This window comes from Phalacrocorax carbo, chromosome 6 (assembly GCF_963921805.1).
Source record: "Phalacrocorax carbo chromosome 6, bPhaCar2.1, whole genome shotgun sequence".
In the NCBI taxonomy this organism is placed as follows: Eukaryota; Metazoa; Chordata; class Aves; order Suliformes; family Phalacrocoracidae; genus Phalacrocorax; species Phalacrocorax carbo.
The window spans coordinates 31,095,208-31,112,463 of record NC_087518.1 but is presented as its reverse complement, the minus strand read 5'-3'; the positions used below and the strand labels follow the sequence as shown (position 1 = coordinate 31,112,463).

The 17,256-nt window shown below is 42.5% G+C and overlaps 1 protein-coding gene across 3 annotated transcripts in view; it reads right to left on the bottom strand.

The window, feature by feature from the left end:
- Positions 1 to 7,389, bottom strand: part of RABGAP1L (RAB GTPase activating protein 1 like) — a 262,600-nt gene extending 255,211 nt beyond the window's left edge. The window contains exon 1 of one of the 3 annotated variants that reach the window (XM_064454431.1): positions 6,983 to 7,389. The gene's annotated coding sequence lies outside the window, so the exon portion shown is untranslated. Of the gene's footprint in view, positions 1 to 6,707; positions 6,838 to 6,982 lie in introns of those variants that run through there. The other 2 variants (XM_064454429.1, XM_064454430.1) reach the window with 2 other exon arrangements.
- Positions 7,390 to 17,256: the final 9,867 nt, after the last annotated feature.

The window sequence follows — 17,256 nt, the reverse complement described above, 5'->3', positions numbered from 1 at the left end:
TTCCTTACATTAAAAGGATTACTACTACACAAGTTTTATGGCAAGTACTGAGAAACGACTTTGTTGTCATCTACACTCACATCTATTCCACTCCTCACTGACATTGCTGACTTACTATATGATGTTGAGCAAGTTCCTTCACTTCTACACCCAACAGTAACATGGAAGTCGTACTCAGCCACTTAGCAAACGGCCTTCAAGATCCAGTCTTAGATTCAGTCACTGACTGAAATCCTGTTCTAACTGACAACTTACTGGTTCTAAAAATACATTTTGCTTTTCTTTCCTATTTAGAAATCATATGGGAGATAAGAATTTTAGCAATTAAGCCAGGGAGTTGTCCACCATCATCAGTAATGAGCATCACTATTTAAGAGTTTGCTAGCAGGCCAATGTAAAATGAAAGGTAACATTCAAAAGGCAAACATGCAGGCTGCAGTTTCACCATTAACTACAGCAGTTACCGAGTATTGTTTTGCATAGAAATGTAACTCCACTCAGATGCCTTTCTACTACACTAGAAATCAACTCAGAGGTCCCAACCATACTAAAAAACATATTTCTAGTCCAAATTGACACCAAAGACCTATTCAGACAGAAGAGCTAGACCAGTACCTGACATACTGAGCTTATAACCAAGGCTTTATCTTGGTACCACTGCATCAACAAAAGTACATCTGCACAAATCACACTTGTACCACTTCAGAAACTGCAGGCAACATCAAGCGCACACAGAGAGTTTAAACCAGCTAAGAACTTTGCCTCAAACTGTTTGCACACACTGTAACTCTCTCCTTTATTTTTCTTAAATAACTGAGAAACACAAAACTCAAAGATAACAACTGAGGGGTCTAATGAATGCATGAAACAAATGGTCCCCCACTACTCATTTAAAACAGTTCAACTTCCAACATTTTTATTTATTCCAATGATTTCTAAAATGGATTTAGGCATCAACAGAAAAACACAAAATTAATTCCAACTGATAGCACATACATACAGACTGCATTAAGTATTTATTCAACCATCTCACTGCTAAATATCAGTATCTTTTTATCTCCAGTGCACAAAAAAAATGGGAATGGCATACACTCAAGCTATAAATTTCTACCTGAAGTTAATTATTTGGGGAGAAGAGATGCATTTCATTTTTCTCATTATTTTGTCTCCTTGGCACCACAATACAAGCTACACTCTGCATTTTAGCCAGGGCTTACTCCCTTATCACAAGAGCCTGGTAAAGCTTACTGCTTGCTTAGGAGGAACTGACATCTTTCAAACATTTCATCCTGAGGTTAAAATCATTTATTAACCAAGACTTCAAAAAATCTCTTTTCAAAGTTTTACACATTTCTAGGTATGAAAGGGTAAAATGAAACAGTTTTGACCTCTGCTTCAGAAGCACGCAGAAGACAGAAGCAGGGAGAGGCTACCCAAGAAAACATGAGAGACAGCCTGTGCACCCGAGGGTGGCATTAGGAAAAAACAACATCCAGCTGGAGCTAAAACCGACAAGGGGTGAAGGGCAACATGAAAGGACTCCTCTATTTGCAGCAAAAGGAAGGCTAAGGAAAAAGTGCTCCCTTTGCTCAGCAGAACAGGGGACCTGGTAACAAAGGGCATAGACAAGGTTGACAAACTCAATGTCTTTCTTGCTGGAGCTTTCAACGGTAATGTCTACCCTCAAGCCTCCCAGACCCCTGAGCCTAATAGCAGAATCTGCTGGAGCAAGAATTACCTCCAAAAGAGGAAGATGGAGTTTAGAAACACTTCAGGACATTGGAAATGCACAGGTCCGTGGGACCAGATAGGAGGCATCTGAGAGTCCTGAGGGAGCTTGCCAACGTCACTGAGAGACCACACTCTACCACTTTTTGAAAGGCCATGAGACTGGGAGGGGTTCCTTATGACTGGAAAAAAAGGCAAACAGCACACCCAAGTTCAAGGAGAGCAAGAAGGAGGATTCAGGCAACTAAAGATCAGCCAGCCTAACCTAAGTCCATGAGAGAATTAAGGAGCAAATCTTCCTAGAAGCCACTCCTATGCCCAAGAGGGATAAGGCGGCGATCAGGATGAGCTAGCATAGATTTGCCAAGGGAAAATGATGCCTGATGAACACAATAGCTTATGGCAAGGAGACAACTGGCTTAGCAGATGATGGAAGAGCACTGAATACAGAAAGCCATTAACAGTCTCTCACAGCATCCTTACAGCCAAACTGGTGAGACAGGCACTGGTAAGCGAGCAGTAAGATCTTCAGGGAACTGACTGACTGCTGGGCTGAAAGAACAGCAATCAGCAGTGTAAGTCCGGTAACAAGTGGTTACAGTCACATCCCTCAGGGATTACCACTGAAACCAGTACCACCTGATATCTTTAACCTGGATGATGGGACAGAGTGTATCCTCAGCAAGTCTGCCAATGACATCAAATTGGGCACAGCAGTCCATGTTCTGTAGGGCAGGGCTCCTACTGAGAGGGATCTGGACAGGCTGGAGAAACACACTGGCAGCAACCTCATGAAGTTCAACAGAGGCAAGCGCAAAGTCCTGCATCTGGGGTAGAATAACCCTGTGTGACAAGACAGGCTGGACACTAGGCAGATACAAAGCAACTTTTGCAGAAACGTACCTGGAGATGCCAGCAGGCAGAAAGCTGAAAACCCATCAGCAGCGTACCATTGCAGGGAAGAAGGCCAAGCATGCCCTGCGCTGCATTAGCTGGAACCTGGCCAGCAGGTCCAGGGAAGCGATCCATCCACCCTACTCAGCACCTGTGAGACTGCATTTGGAATATTGGGTCCAGTTTTGGGCTCCCCAGTACAAGACAGACACTGACAAACTGGAGCAAGTCCAGCAGAGGCCACTAAGCTGGTCAGATAGTGGGAGCACATGATGTACAATTAGAGGCTGACAGAATTGAGTTTGCACAGCCTGGAAAAGAGAAAGCTCGGAGGAATCCTTATTGCTGTCAAGCATCTAATGGAAGGGTGCCGAAAAGCCAGAATTGGATTCTTCTGGATAGAGCACAGTGACAGGACAAGAGCAACAGACATAGTTGGAAAGTAAATTCCAACTAGCTTAAGGCAGGGGGTAGGGGGAATCACTATGAGGGTGCTCAAACATGGAAAAAGGTTACCCAGAAAGGTGTTAAGGGATGGAGCAACCTTATCTAAACTGCTATTGCTTCAGTTGAAGCAGAGAGCTGGATTAGATGACCTCCAGAAGCCCCTTCCAACCTAAATGATTCTATTTCATGGATTTATTATTTCATCTATGATTCTATCTCAGAAACTTTCATTCAGAAATTTGTGTCAAGTTTATTACTCCTAATCATAATAAAAATTTTCAGTTCTCCTCCACATGCAGTAAGCAAGCATCCAAAGTAGTACACAAAAAATGTAAACATCTCTTACCTACTGCCCTCAGAACTTCTTCCCTTTATACCTCTGTGCTTCCCCCACAACTAGGAAACCTAAGTTTTCAGCATTAGAATAGTTCTGCACTTTTAAACTTACCTGACCTAAAAAACCCCATACCTTCTTTGATATCCTGATTCCTGTTTCAGGGGTGATGAGAGCAGGAAAGTAGAGGGCTGTGACTCATTTCACTTTGTGGCAAAAACTAATTTTTCCTCTGTCCACTTAAAAAACATTAGAGACCCCCTTGTTCCTGCTTTCAAAAAAAAACAAGAAACATCCCACCAAAGAAACAACAGAGTTTTTCCACAAGGGCCTTACTCACATTTCAAAGTGATCTATTTAACTAAGCAGGTTTTGGAAACTAATTTATTTATTTAGGTACCGTTTACAAACAGTCACACATACACAGCTACCAAACTAACTACTACTTCTCTTTCAGCTTCACAAAGTCCCCTCTCAGAACATTCCTGTTATCAGAATCAAGTAAACACCCTAAAAACCATGGAGGTAGTTTCTCATCATCTATACATAGGTTTTGTTTATTTTTAAAGGTAAGAATGCAGAAAAAGGGGAAATAAATCAATTTCAAACTCTTTTCAGCTTGGCTTATGAACCACAACTCTGCCAAAGAAGAAAAAACCCCTTCAGCAATCCGGGTTACAATCATGGCTCCTTTAATAGCTGTACCAGTCTAACAGAGCAAGACGGAGGCTGGAACAAACTGCCAAAGGTATGGATTTCAAAAAACACATCTTATTAAAACATACTTGAAAACACCTTAATCTCCAGTAAAAGGACATCTCTACAAAGCTCAGTGCTAATTCTTAAAATGGGCGTTTTAATACTCACTTAGGAGGTTGAAATTAAAATTCACGGGGAGAAACTGCAAGCTATTCCAGGAAAGATGAGTATAGCTAGCAGCCAAAAGAGAAAAGAAACATTCAGTGTTGCACTTTGACACATTTTTGCACCCATTTGTTTAACAATGCTGCTGCTTTTGATAACAAGATCAAAAGTGCCAATATGACATATCAGTCCATTGGGTACATAAAACAGGTATAATCCAACGACAAATTAATATAGACTGGAAATCAGAAGGTGTGTAATTACTAAGGTCAGTCAAGTTTGAAATAGCCTTCCAATTATAGCAGAGGTAGTTACAATATATAACTGATTATTATTAAATTAGAACTGAACAAATTTACAAAAGCCCTACCTGACAATGCCCAGATCATTCCTTGAAATTAATGAATCAAGAAAAAGTTTCAAGAGAATAAAGGATATGCAAAGGAGAGAGCAGGAAAAAAACACAGCAACTGTTATGTCTCTATTTTTCTTCCATGCATCCACAAAGGTGGCTCTTAAAAAGCATCAGTCCATTTAACGTTGCCAAAAGTAAATTAAAAAGACAAATGACAGCATGGCTTCACAATCAACGTAAGGCAGTACTGAGAGAAAAAGAAGAGCTCCTACCACCCTTACTATCATTTTCCACCTTCACCACAAGTGGCATAAGCCAATCAAAAACACCGGGTAGCTTCTTTAAAGCAGCAGTGCCTTCTTACATTAACTTACTGACAATAAAACCGCGACCCAGATAAGCGCATTCACCCATCACAACTTACATGAGTGTTTCAGGACTGCAATTAATGCCCTCCTCCCTACCAACACACTTCCTCCTCTGGACTGCGGCAACGTCCATACGACCAGGCAAGTGAGCTGGTTCAGGAAGTTGTTCTAACAAAAAAGTAACTTGGGGAGGAAAAAAAAGAAATAAAAGTACTACTTTTTGACCCAGTTAGTTCTCTTAACCCACTTCCTGGCTGTGGAAGTCCCACTGATGATGCAAGGGAAGGAGCAGCCACAACTCAGTCTTCAAATGCTAGGAAGTATGCACCAGGAACGTGGTTTTCACAGAAAGCCACATGATGCCCTGGATCTTTTTGCAATCCCCTTACTAACATTACCAAATCTTAATCTGTGAATCACTTTTTAAAATGACCAAATGCTATTTTTAACCAAGCGCTACACTGTCACTGTAACCATCTTAAAGAACACTGCAGAGTTCTTCCAATAACACTCCAATTCGGCTTCAATTCTTACAACACTGGAGTCAATTTGTGCTTACTGTGTATAACTCTATTTGTAGTCCCTTCAAGTTTAAACTGCAAACTAACCTCTTAATTAGTATCATTAATACCATACAACCAACATAAACAAACACTATTGGCCACAATCCTGCATAAAACCTAGACACAGACATAACTTGCAGAACAAATCTTCTACCCCAGTAAATCTTCATTAAGACCTGGAGCATGAGTTGGTCTGATGGACACTCAGGATTTTGGCCTATAATCACAGAGGTAAAGCCACAGTACCTTTCCTGAATTTAAAGGGATAAGAAAATGTTGCCTGTAATGTCACCAATATCTCTCTTTGGAGACAGAAAGGACAGTTACCCTTCTCCAAAGTTTTGTTTGAAGTCACCAACACGGTTGGGATACTACAGCTTGCCAGTTAAAGAGAAAAGCAACATCTACCTAAGCAAGTTATTTTTTATTTGTTGCTGGATTAGTTTCTGTTTTAAACAAGAGCTGACACTTGAAATCTTTTTTTTTCCTCTTACACAAAAGAATGAATGCATACATGCATGCAGCTATGAAATGTGATGGTATGATTTGTCTTGTAAAAAAACCAAGCAATCTCAACAGCACAGCTTTAGAAGAGCTATAGCAAATCAAAGTACACGCCACATTTCAGGAACTTACAACCGAGCACAGTCGCCAAGTCCATTTCATTCAGAGTGCCATACCCACTTCAGAAGGTTTCGGCAGGTTTTGAAGTACTCTATCTAAAGACGAGGATTTTTGTACCGGATCATAGTTAGGGAGGGCCTAACTGTGGAAGAGGACTTGAAAAAAAAATTTTAAAAGACAAAATTTAGGGGAAAAAAAAAAAAAACAAAACGTGGACGAATGTGAGCCGTGTCAACGGCACAGATTTAGGACAGTAGTTTGCTAGTTTTGGCTCCTGGGAAGTGACTTCACTTTTCCTAAGGAGGAGGAGGAGGAAGGGAGATGAACGCTTCCCATAGCCTTCTCCCTTCCCTCACCAGGAAATCAACTTTATTTTTTAAATCCCTCTCTCTCCTCCAGCTCCGCTCCCCCCGCCGGGCGCTAAGCTCCCCGCCGCCTGCAGGGACAAACACCACAGCGTTCTCTTTCCCCGCAAGACAAGTACAAGAAAACACGCAGCAAGCGGCACCATCCCCCGAAGAGCCACGCACCTCCTCCTCCTCCTTCCCCCGCCGGCGGCAGGAGGGGGGCCGGGTCAGGCAGCCGGCGGCGCCCGGGACCGGGAGGCCCCGCCAAAGGAGGAACCTCCTCCGGTCACCCCCTGACACGGGGCGGGTGAGGCGGACGGGCCGGCGCCCTTTACCCTCTGCCCGCCGGTTCTCCGGGGGGAGAGACGGCGCTTCCCGCCTCCGCCCTTCACGAGGTCCCCTCCCCTCCCTCGCCCCAGCGAAGGAGGCCGCAGGCAGCTTCCCCCCTCCCCTCTCACCAGTGGCAGCCCCGCCGTCCTCCCCGCTCTGCCGCCGCCTCCAGCCCGTCACTCCTCGGGAGCGGGGAGGCCGGTCGAGAACAGCTCGGCGGGCCGCGCAGCCGCCTCAGGGCCGGGCCAGCGCCGTCCACATTCCGGCGGCGGGTGGATGATGGCAGGGCGGGGGGTGGCGGGGCGGGCGGGGGCGCGCGCGCGCGCGGCTCGTCTCCACACCCCCCCCCCTTCCCGCCGCTGACAGGGCAGGGCGGGGCGGGGCTTCGTTACCGCCGTTACCGGCCGCCACGGGCCCGCCGGTGGGGCGGGCCGGCGGTCTGGTGGCTGGGAGAAGGCCAGGGTGCAAGCGAGCGAACGGTGCGCGGCAGCTGCCCCGAGCAGGGCCTGCGCCGGGAGCGCCGCCGCCCCGCCGGGGCACCGAGGCCGGGCTCGGTGCGGCTTCCTCCGGAGGGACGGTCCTCCACGGCCCGTAGGGAGGGTCCAGCTCGCAGAAAGGCTGACACCGAAACGCGACAAAATCCTTGATCGCAACAGAAGCACACTGGAAGTGACCTACGCATCATGGTGCTCTTAAAAAAAACCAACACTTTTTTAGGTTTGCCTTTTGATTTTGTAGCCCAGCCTCACTAAGCAGTAGATTGTGTTCGCTTATCAATGGTGGTTTTGTATGGTTAAACAAATATTTAATATTTAAATAGTAAATAGATGTGTATGTTTAAATATCAGCGTTGTTTATGTTTAAATAAAACATGTTTAAATAATGAAAGACTGTCCCGTTGGTTTTTTTTTCCTTTTTTTTTTTTGGTCTTGTGTGTGAAACAAATTACATTTAAATTAACCACAAAATTTATACAGCTTGTCTGTGTTCTTTCCATTTCAGATGTGGATCAGCAGAACCTTACAGAATGTCAGACCACAGCCTTAAATAAAACAACTTTGTTGTGTGGAAGCCAGCGGGCTGGGCCCAGTCACCCGGGGACCGCCAGACTCCCTGCGTGAGCCCTCTTTGGGCATTGCTTTCTCATTGCTGGGGCTGAGAGCTGGGAATGACAGCAAGATCCGACGGCAGATCCAGGTCTGCTCCGACAGCCAATGCCTAAATGATAGTGACAATATAAGAAGTCTGGCTGCAGCGCTTGTGTCCTCCCCTTCTGCCGCCGCTACCCGCTGCAGAGGTGTGCTGCCGGGAAGCTCTGGGGTAAGGGTTAAAGTGCAGTTACTTGCAGCAGCAAAACCACAGGAGTCTGGTTTTGGAGACCTTTTTAATTCACTGTAAGAACACGGCTACTGAAAGTTGATACGTCCAAGTGTTTAATTCTCCTTAACGTTCATTTGTATGCTGTAAAAAAAGCAAAGCATATTCGGAATATGCAAACAGGCAGAGAGCTGGTTTATTTGTTATACCGTAATGCTGTAACAAACCCGCCTCAGCTGGCGAGGACAGCAGACAAAGGAGAGCGTTTCCTGGAGAAAAGCAGAGCAGGACTATTTTGCCCATTGTGTGCTGTGCCAGTTCCCCACTTTGTTGTTTTTGCTGTTACATATCTCTCCTAGTTGGCTGCAGCTGGTGTAAATTAAATTATCTTCAGATTATTTTTATCACACCACAGGGTTCAGATAAACCACAAAAGCATGGAGAAAGAAGAAAAATTGTGGGGTGGGTGGGAGCGATGTTACTGAATATTACAGTAGAGGAATAATAAGAAAAATGTTCCTCTGGCATGGTACTGGGATGCTGCATGCATTTGTAAGAGTAGGGGTAATAAACAGGAGGAACAGACAGTCATTACATTCCTAACCAAAATTATGAATAAATTGTCATAACTGGTTATTGTTATGGAAATGTGGAGTTTGTTCAGGAAGCTGGAAGATAGGGAAAAAGAACATAAAGGGTAGAGGTAGTGAAAATATTTGGGTAAAGGAAAATAACAGTGTCACAGCAAAGAGCCATTAGCAACCCATAAATGAAAAAGACCACATGTATGGTACTTTGAATAAAATCATCCAAGCATAGGAACTGGTGAGAATGAGACTTGAAATAGCAAGGCACCTACTCAGAAAGGAATTTGGGGGACTATATGGGTGATGGCAGTCATGAAGTGAGTTAATGACTCTTCAAAAGGGAAGGAAGGAAAATCAAACCAGTGGACTTGAAGAAGGCAAGTTTCAGTGAACTCACTGCTTGAATGCAAACCCCGCTGTAGCAAATCTAAGGAAAAGTATGCTCTGGGAAGTTTGCTATTTCCTATAGAATCAACATGAAGGTCACAAACAGACTGTCGCAGTGAGAAAGCAAGCTAGCGAGAGGAGTCTGGCTAAATCTAAAAAGTTTCAATGGCTTGCACCTTTTGAAAAAAGCAGAATGTAGGTTAAATTAATAAAACTGACAACAAAGCAATTGTTGTAATATGTAGTGAAAATCCAGAAAGGTTAACCCACAACATGAGCTAAACCTTTCAAAGAGCCGTAGAGCATAACAACAAAATGCTTAGATGAAAGATGACCGGTGAAGAACTGACCTGCGCTCAGGTGGCTGAGGACACTATCAGTAGGTCACATGAGGAAGACCACAGCCTCATTTTTTTTGCTTTGTTGTTCTTCAAAATGTCAGCTGCAATCAGATGGCTTACATCATTAATTTAGCAACGTAAAAACAAATGATCAAGCTACACTAAGGAAAGAAATAGAATCTATTCAACTAAGAAGCTTATAGAAGTCATGTGCCAGATAAGTTTCAGCCAACGTATTTAGCAAAATGGCTAAGCAACCTCAAAGCTCTTAGCAATTATCTTCAAGAACTCAGAAAAAGATAGCTGATATTCCGTAAGACCAGGAAAAAGGTAACGGTGCCTACTTTAAAAAAGAAAGAAAAGGATTGGAATTGGAGGCCAGTCAGCTTTACTTTGTATCTGGCAAAATACTGGAACAAATTATTAAGCAAATTATTTGTAAGACCTTGGGGGATAAAATTAATAAAAACCAACAAATAACATCTCAAAACCAAATAATGGAATCTTCACTTCAGCAAGGCTTCTGATGGTGTATCATCTAATACTCTCATAAAAAGGATAGAGGAGCATTGGCTACACAAAACTTATCTGAAATGGTTAGAAAATGGCACTCAGAAGCAGTGTCAAGTGATCCACAATCAAGCAAGAAGTTTGTAGCAAGTGAGATCTCCAGATACTTCGATCCCAAGTCCTGAACTGCTTCTGTGATGCAATAGGGTAGAGAATACTTTTATCATATCTGTGGAGGATATCCTGTTCAGGTGAGAGCTGCAGGCATTTTGGAAGATATAATTAGATTCGAATAAATCATGATGCGCTGCAACAAAGATCTAAAGTAAATAGGATGTAATTCAATAAGGTGAGAAACTATCATGGATAGCTGGGAATAATTGACTGCAGAAATGTAAGCTGGAGACAAACTGGCTAAGCTGTTACTTTGCAGAAAGTCTTGGTTCACAATAGTTCACAAATAGAAAATGAGTCAACTGTGACTTGGTGTTGCAAAAAAATGTGACTGCTTTACTGAAATTAAAAAAAAAAGACTGTCAAACACTAGAAGAGTGAAATAATCCTTCTACTCCACTAAGCTCAGAAAGGCTTTCGGTGACGAAGAGTTCTCAGTTTGGGGCACCTCCTTTTCATTAGGGAGATCTCTGCGGAGAACATAAAGAATCACCAGAGGTCTGGACAACTTGACCTTGATTTCACACTCAAGTAGGACTGAAAGAAGTTCAGCTGACTGAAAAGTCAAAGGCATGTGAATGTACAGCCCAGAAAAAGATGAGAATTTGTGTAAAAAAAACAGTCTGTATGTGTACAAGAGAAGTGAACACACACACCAGCCCATCTCTCTGATAACGGGAATAATTTTTTTGCTGCATAATGAACTCTCAAGCTAAAACACTTAATCAGACTTCCTTTTTTAGCATACTTAAATCCTTATATCCTTAATATCCGATGAGGTGTAACAAAAATCCTGAATATGTAGAGCATCCATACATTGGGGGGAGGGGGGAGAAATCACTTCTTTTAAAATCCACAGATTTTATCTCCACCAGGACAAAAAAATCAATGCCAGGCCTGTCGTGCATTATCCACTACGGGGAGCTGAAGCATAATACTGCTGGACAGATGGTTATAAAGGAATCCAGTTGCGCACTTAATTGGAGTTATAAAGTCCAAGTGTATTCATTTCCATAACCTGACCCCTCCAGAACTCACGTATAAATATTTGTCTTGATCGAGGGAATTCCATTTAACCTTCTGTGAAGGATAATGGAAAGCCAAGGTCATCCAGAACAGGCATTTCCCACAACCAGTCCTTCTGCCCCTGCAGAGACCTGTTTTTATCCAAAACCAGGGAACTACTGGGTCTATCTAGGGAGGTCTGAAAATGGCCTTGAAGAAGAATTCCTATTTAGGAGGTAATTAGGCATATCCCCATAAATAATAGGAAGAAGGTATCTAGTTCAGAATAAAACCACCAAATTTGGGGGCAGGAATGCTGGGAAAACATATTTACACATCTATTTTAGAATATACTAGCATGCAACTTGTATGGATGGCATGGTCCCAGCAACTTTTTGTATGTTTGTATGATTCTTGTTAAATCAGAATTTCCCAAATAAAAATGCATCTGTAGTGAGAGTTTAGAACTGATCCTGCTGTGGTCTTTTTCTCCCACAGCTTATGCACTAGCATTATCTGAGGGCCCTTGCCTCAGGTCTTTGCAGTATGTTCGAGCACACTAGCCTAACATATTGATCTTACTGCTGGAATAAGCTTTAAAACCCAGAAAAGCGAGTGACTTCTTACAGCTTTAGAACTAATAGCATTGGAAGGAAATATTTAGGATTGGCTCAAGGAGTGACTTTTCTCTAGGGAGGTTTGATACCCTTAAAATCGTAGAGCTGGTGCCAGACATCATAAGCCAGAGGTAAAATGGAGTAAAGTTCCCTTCAACAGGTTATTAATCAATACTTGACCTTTAAGGGAAGCACTTTTTGAATACTTATTCAGACTTTCTAGATACAAACTGTGGATAAGTTTGGCATTCAGCACATTTCAAATATTCCAATTAAACAGTGACACAGCCCTAAATAAACACATTGCCCACATAATCAAGAACAGAATATAGATAATCTATTTGATAATGTGGTTGTTCATTTCCCATATTTGGTGGTTCAGTAGTACAGAAATGAGTTTACAAGGTGCTGCTGACAGAACAAATCGATAAGAATCTGACAATGGCTGCAACTGAAGCAATAGCTTATTTTGAGCAGTATTAAGTGGAAGAAAATACACAGAAATGTTTCTAGTTTTTAAGATGAAAACATGGCCTTTGTGTTAAGTTACAGCTATAGACTGAATTACCAAATTCTTTCAGCTTTGCCTCAAAATCCAGTATTATTCTATTTTGCAGAGAATAAATTGAGCTCTACACTACCTGCAGTCACTCAGAACCGAGACGGAATGGAATTTAGTCCTGGATTCCTAATGAACAACTATAAAGTATTTTGACATTTTAATGAGACAGTCTATAAATGCATAACCCTAAAATCAATTTGAATTAAAAGTGAGATCATGTCTACTCAGGTTTAAAAAATTACCAACACTCTTTTTGTAGAAATGAAACAATTATTTGTTATTCTTACATATTAACGCTATATTTTAATGAGACTTTGTATGATCTTTTTGTGTGTTGCAGATTTACAAATTCAGGGCTTAATTTCCTTACTTTTGCATGATTCATTTAGCAATGTGGTTACTCTTTAGAACATTAATACCTTATAGACTTAAGGCATCATAACAACAGAAATATAAAAACCTATGAGGAATTGCTGACAAAAGAAAGCTTGTGTAACTTTCCTGAAACATGCATCCAGAGAAGCAATAGAAGGGAGTGAGATATTCTGAATGATAAAGAGCATTATAATGATCTTGTGATTTAGACACAACTCAGTAGTTGAGGACCATTTGAAAACTACACCCAGAAGGACTCCTCTGATATATAAATGTGTAACTCTGTAAAGTAATTTTAATTACAAGTGCAAAATCCTTTCTGCTGAGATTCTGAATGCTTAAAAAGAGCAGCAACCCTTTTGTAGCTACGCACTTTTTAGAGCTGTGATCTGTAGTTTGCAAGATGTAGCTGAAGGCATCTGCATAACACCACCAATGTGTACAATCCTTTTCCTACCTGTCATCATGTCCTGTGCCTGTGTGATGGGAAACAATGTCCCTGTCTCCCACTAGACTCAGCATAAGACTTTTCTAGCTGTTAGGTTCCTGATGGGAATGAGATTTCCTTTCACTTTGAAACTTCTGATAATAAATTTAAATTTTTACTGTCTTTCAGCCAATTATAAGTATGTATGACTACCTATAGGTCTGCAAGCACATGAATGCATTGTGTTGGTCCTTTCTGTGTGTCGGGAAAGAGTGACTTGGCTGTTCTTGGCCTTCTTGGCCCCGTGCTGTAACATATGAATTGAGCATCAGGCTTCAAACAGCATTGCTAAACTGGCGGGGCTCAGCTCAGGAACTGGTCAGCAGAATGAAAGGAGCATCCCTTCTTTTTTGGGGTAAGGAGTGGAACGAAATAGGTATCAAAGAAGCTGCCTGCTTCTGTGAAAAGTGGATTTCATTATTTAATTAGTATTGAGCTCAGGTCTCATGGAAGAATCTGAGAGAAGGGGACATTTTGACACTTCTAAGTATCTCAGAATTTTTATATGAAATGGGGCTGGAAAAATTAGGTCATTTTCATGCAAAAGCTCATAAGGATTCCATTGATCTTCTGTAGACCTGCTGTGTCATGTAAGCTATCGCTTCACTAGGTATGTAATATAAATTTCCTTGACAGTGTAAGTTTTACAGAGGTCTTATCACTGTGACTTTTAATCTTTCTCTCTTTCTTGTGTATGGTATTATGAAAAAGCAACAGTTGGGTCTAAATCTGTTTCAAAATGACCAAACCATTAATCAGAGTGTGGGGAAACCAGATCAATTTTCCTTATATATCTTGCATAACTGTTGTACACATTATACATAGTACACAATGTCAGAGGTGCTCCCTCACATGCTGTAGCCAATTATGTATCAGGCAATTAATGTGGACTATAACTGCACTTTCCTTGAGTTGCTCAGGTGATTATAGCTCTCTATCAAAAAAAAAAAAGTAAAATCTTTTATAGGGTCAACAATAATTTTTCCCTGGTACTTATATAGTTCCAATGCTACATTTCATGCTGCTCAGTTAGAAGATCTTTACCTTGTTTTAGCTATAAGAATCAAAATCAGCTAAGTGCGAAAATGTGTGGCAGGGAATGCTACCCTCCCATCACCACGTGCTTTGATGTTCATATACATACATTAAGTTATATATATAAAAACCCCATACAGCCATACCCATGTAAACATGACATGTATCACACATATTCTCTGATCTAGGTATCTAGAACCTTTCTGTTGCTACATCTATACACTTCTGCCTTTAAAGCCAAACATCCATAAATCCAAATGTGTTTACCTCCTTCAAAGATGCAAGAGGTGCCTAAAAGCCGCCTTCAAACACCGCTTCTGAATCTCAACATCAGCAAAGCTTCTGTAACTTCAGGCCCTCCTCTGGTAAGCTGCAATTGGTAGGCTTCATCGGGGAAGCCCAGCAGAGGTGTAAGGGCTAAGAAATTAAGTCTGTCTTTAAATGTGCAAAAGGCAGAGGAAAATAAAGCCTTCCCTATTGCCAGCATATCTCTACTCAACAGTATGGGTATCTATTATGAGAATCCCTGACCTTCAAAGTAACCCCTTCACCTGCAAGTTCTGAAGAACAAGAAAATTGGAAGTTGTGTAAGAAACGGTTTTCTGAGGAAAATATCCATCATTTGCCTATTGATAAAATCTGATAGTGAAACAGACAGCTGAGCAGCGATGGCAATGGGATTCATGGTTAGCAAAGTGCAGATCTCCTTCAGGCTTCAAAGAAGAGCTGAAAAATGACAAGCAACCAAGCAGTTCTAGTCTGATGAAACAGTAGTTTCCTGTGACACAGAACTTCCAAAAATTTGAGAAGTAATAATTTACTGTGCTATGCTGCAGCTCAGTAGTTAATGTACAGAATTAAAAGGACTGGTTGCAGCTTTCAGGTGGGAGAGGTGCACCCAACTCGATTTTCTTTCCACCTTTACGGTTCAGAAAGGTGAGCAATACCAAAAACGGTTCCTCCCACTGAGGAGGTAAGATACCCTTCTTTTTGTGCTCTTTGACCCAAACATAATTCCCTACCTAGGCTGAAGGGGTGCAGAGCCCCTTCTAGAGGTACTGGTTGTACGTGGGCTGTGCCTGGGCCAGACTGCATTTTAATAATCTATGAACCTGTAAAATATACTGGCTTATCTTTTTATCTCCTGATAATAAACTTACGTGTGTGGGCACATCAGCTGCAGGGAGTTGCATCAGTCTTCTTAATAGTATTTCAGAGGGAGAGAGTTTTGTTGTTTGTTAAGGTCTTTCCCAAAGATTCATGAAGGCTAAAGGCAGTGCATGCAAAAAAACATTATTTGGCTGCAGTATAAATTCCTAGCGCAAACCAATTCTTCAGTATTGTCTGGGCTAGTGCAGCAGTCCCAAAATTCCGTGGGAGCCTTTGGTCACTTCATTCAATTTTCAAGAGTCAACTTCTTCAGCAGGATATATCTTTTCAGGAGGAGGCAACACCAGGTCAGACTGTTAAACTGTTTGTAAGCCCAGTGGTTTGTACAGCAGTCATGCTGGGCTTTAGCTGCAACATCTGCTAGACCATTTGCTATTTCTTCTTTTGTCCTTTCGCCAGTGTGGGCTGACTGATGAACGATAGCTAGTTTCTTTGGCAATTGTATGGCTTTTAACAGTTCAGTACTTTACTTACAATGAAAGTTACACACCCATGCTGCTTCCAGAACTGCCCAGCGGTGTGGCACACTCCAAATCCATACTGAGAAGTAGTATAAATATTCACAGCCTTTTCTCTGGATGTCTGGCAAGTCTTTGTGAATACTATCCATTTCACTGCCTGTGTGCTCAGCTTCGGACTGCAAGATAAAGCCTCCGCTGCCTCATTCACAGAAATTACAGAGTGAACTATAGCCTGGTGGCCATTCAGATAACAGGAGGACCCATCTACCTGTAGATCCAGATTGGTATCTAGGAACGGCACCTCTGTTAGATGCAAACAGGAAGGACTTGGTGTCAGCTACACACGATTTCTGAAAGGTACTGGCTATTAACAAATCACCAGCATATTGTATCAAAATTGATCAATTTTTTAAACACGACATCCTGCAGATCTTTAACTAAAATTCTAGAGAAAATAGTGGGGGACCCAGGTAAGCCCTGGGGAAGCCTTGTCCACATCTGCTGTATTTTTCCCCAAGTAAATGCAAAATGGCACCAAGGGTCTGGATGGATAGGTATACAGTGCATAAGTCGATTACAGAGTACCACTTAGCATTTGCTGGAATTAATGTGATAATTGTAGAAGGATCTGGTACCCCTGGGTGAGGAACCACAACCCACTCATTTACTGCACAAAGATCTTGCACAAACCAATAAACCGATCTGCTGTCTGGTCCCAGTTTGGGTTTTCTGATCAGCAGGACAGGAGCATTGCAAGGGGACTGAAATTCTATTTTATATATGACACCCTTTTTTATATATGCCTCTTAGTGGTGCAGTGCCTGCTATGGCTTTGGTAAGCAATGGATGTTGTTGGATCAAGGGTGAGTTAGCACCTTTAGTTTAAATATGTACTGGCGTGGCTGATTTGAGCAAGCCCCTATCCGTGAGGTCCCAACCCCACAATGAAATCAATATGTCTTTTAGCTCCCCCCTGGGAACCATCCCCGCTTCCCTCCTCCCACTCAAGACCTGGGTCTCCCCTGGGAACTCCCCCCAAGCCTGGGTCCTCCTGGGAATCCCCCCAGACACCTGGGGCTGCCCAAGCTCCTGGGCCTTACCAGGAGCCCCAGTCCCCGCATGCCTGGGTCCCCTTGCTGACCCCTATGTCCCCCCAGGTCTCATTCACCATAAACCTCTTCATGGCTGAAGCCATGTTCAGCCTGCAGCTGCACCGCATCTTCAGGGGTGACCTGGCCCTGCTGTGCCTCAGTCAGAGGGTCTGGTTGTCTGGGTCCAGTGCGGAAGGGTTGGGGACAGGGGCAAGTGGGTCCTCAAACCCCCACCATATACCCCCTCTGTCCCCACAGGCACCATCATCCTACTGTTTTTCAC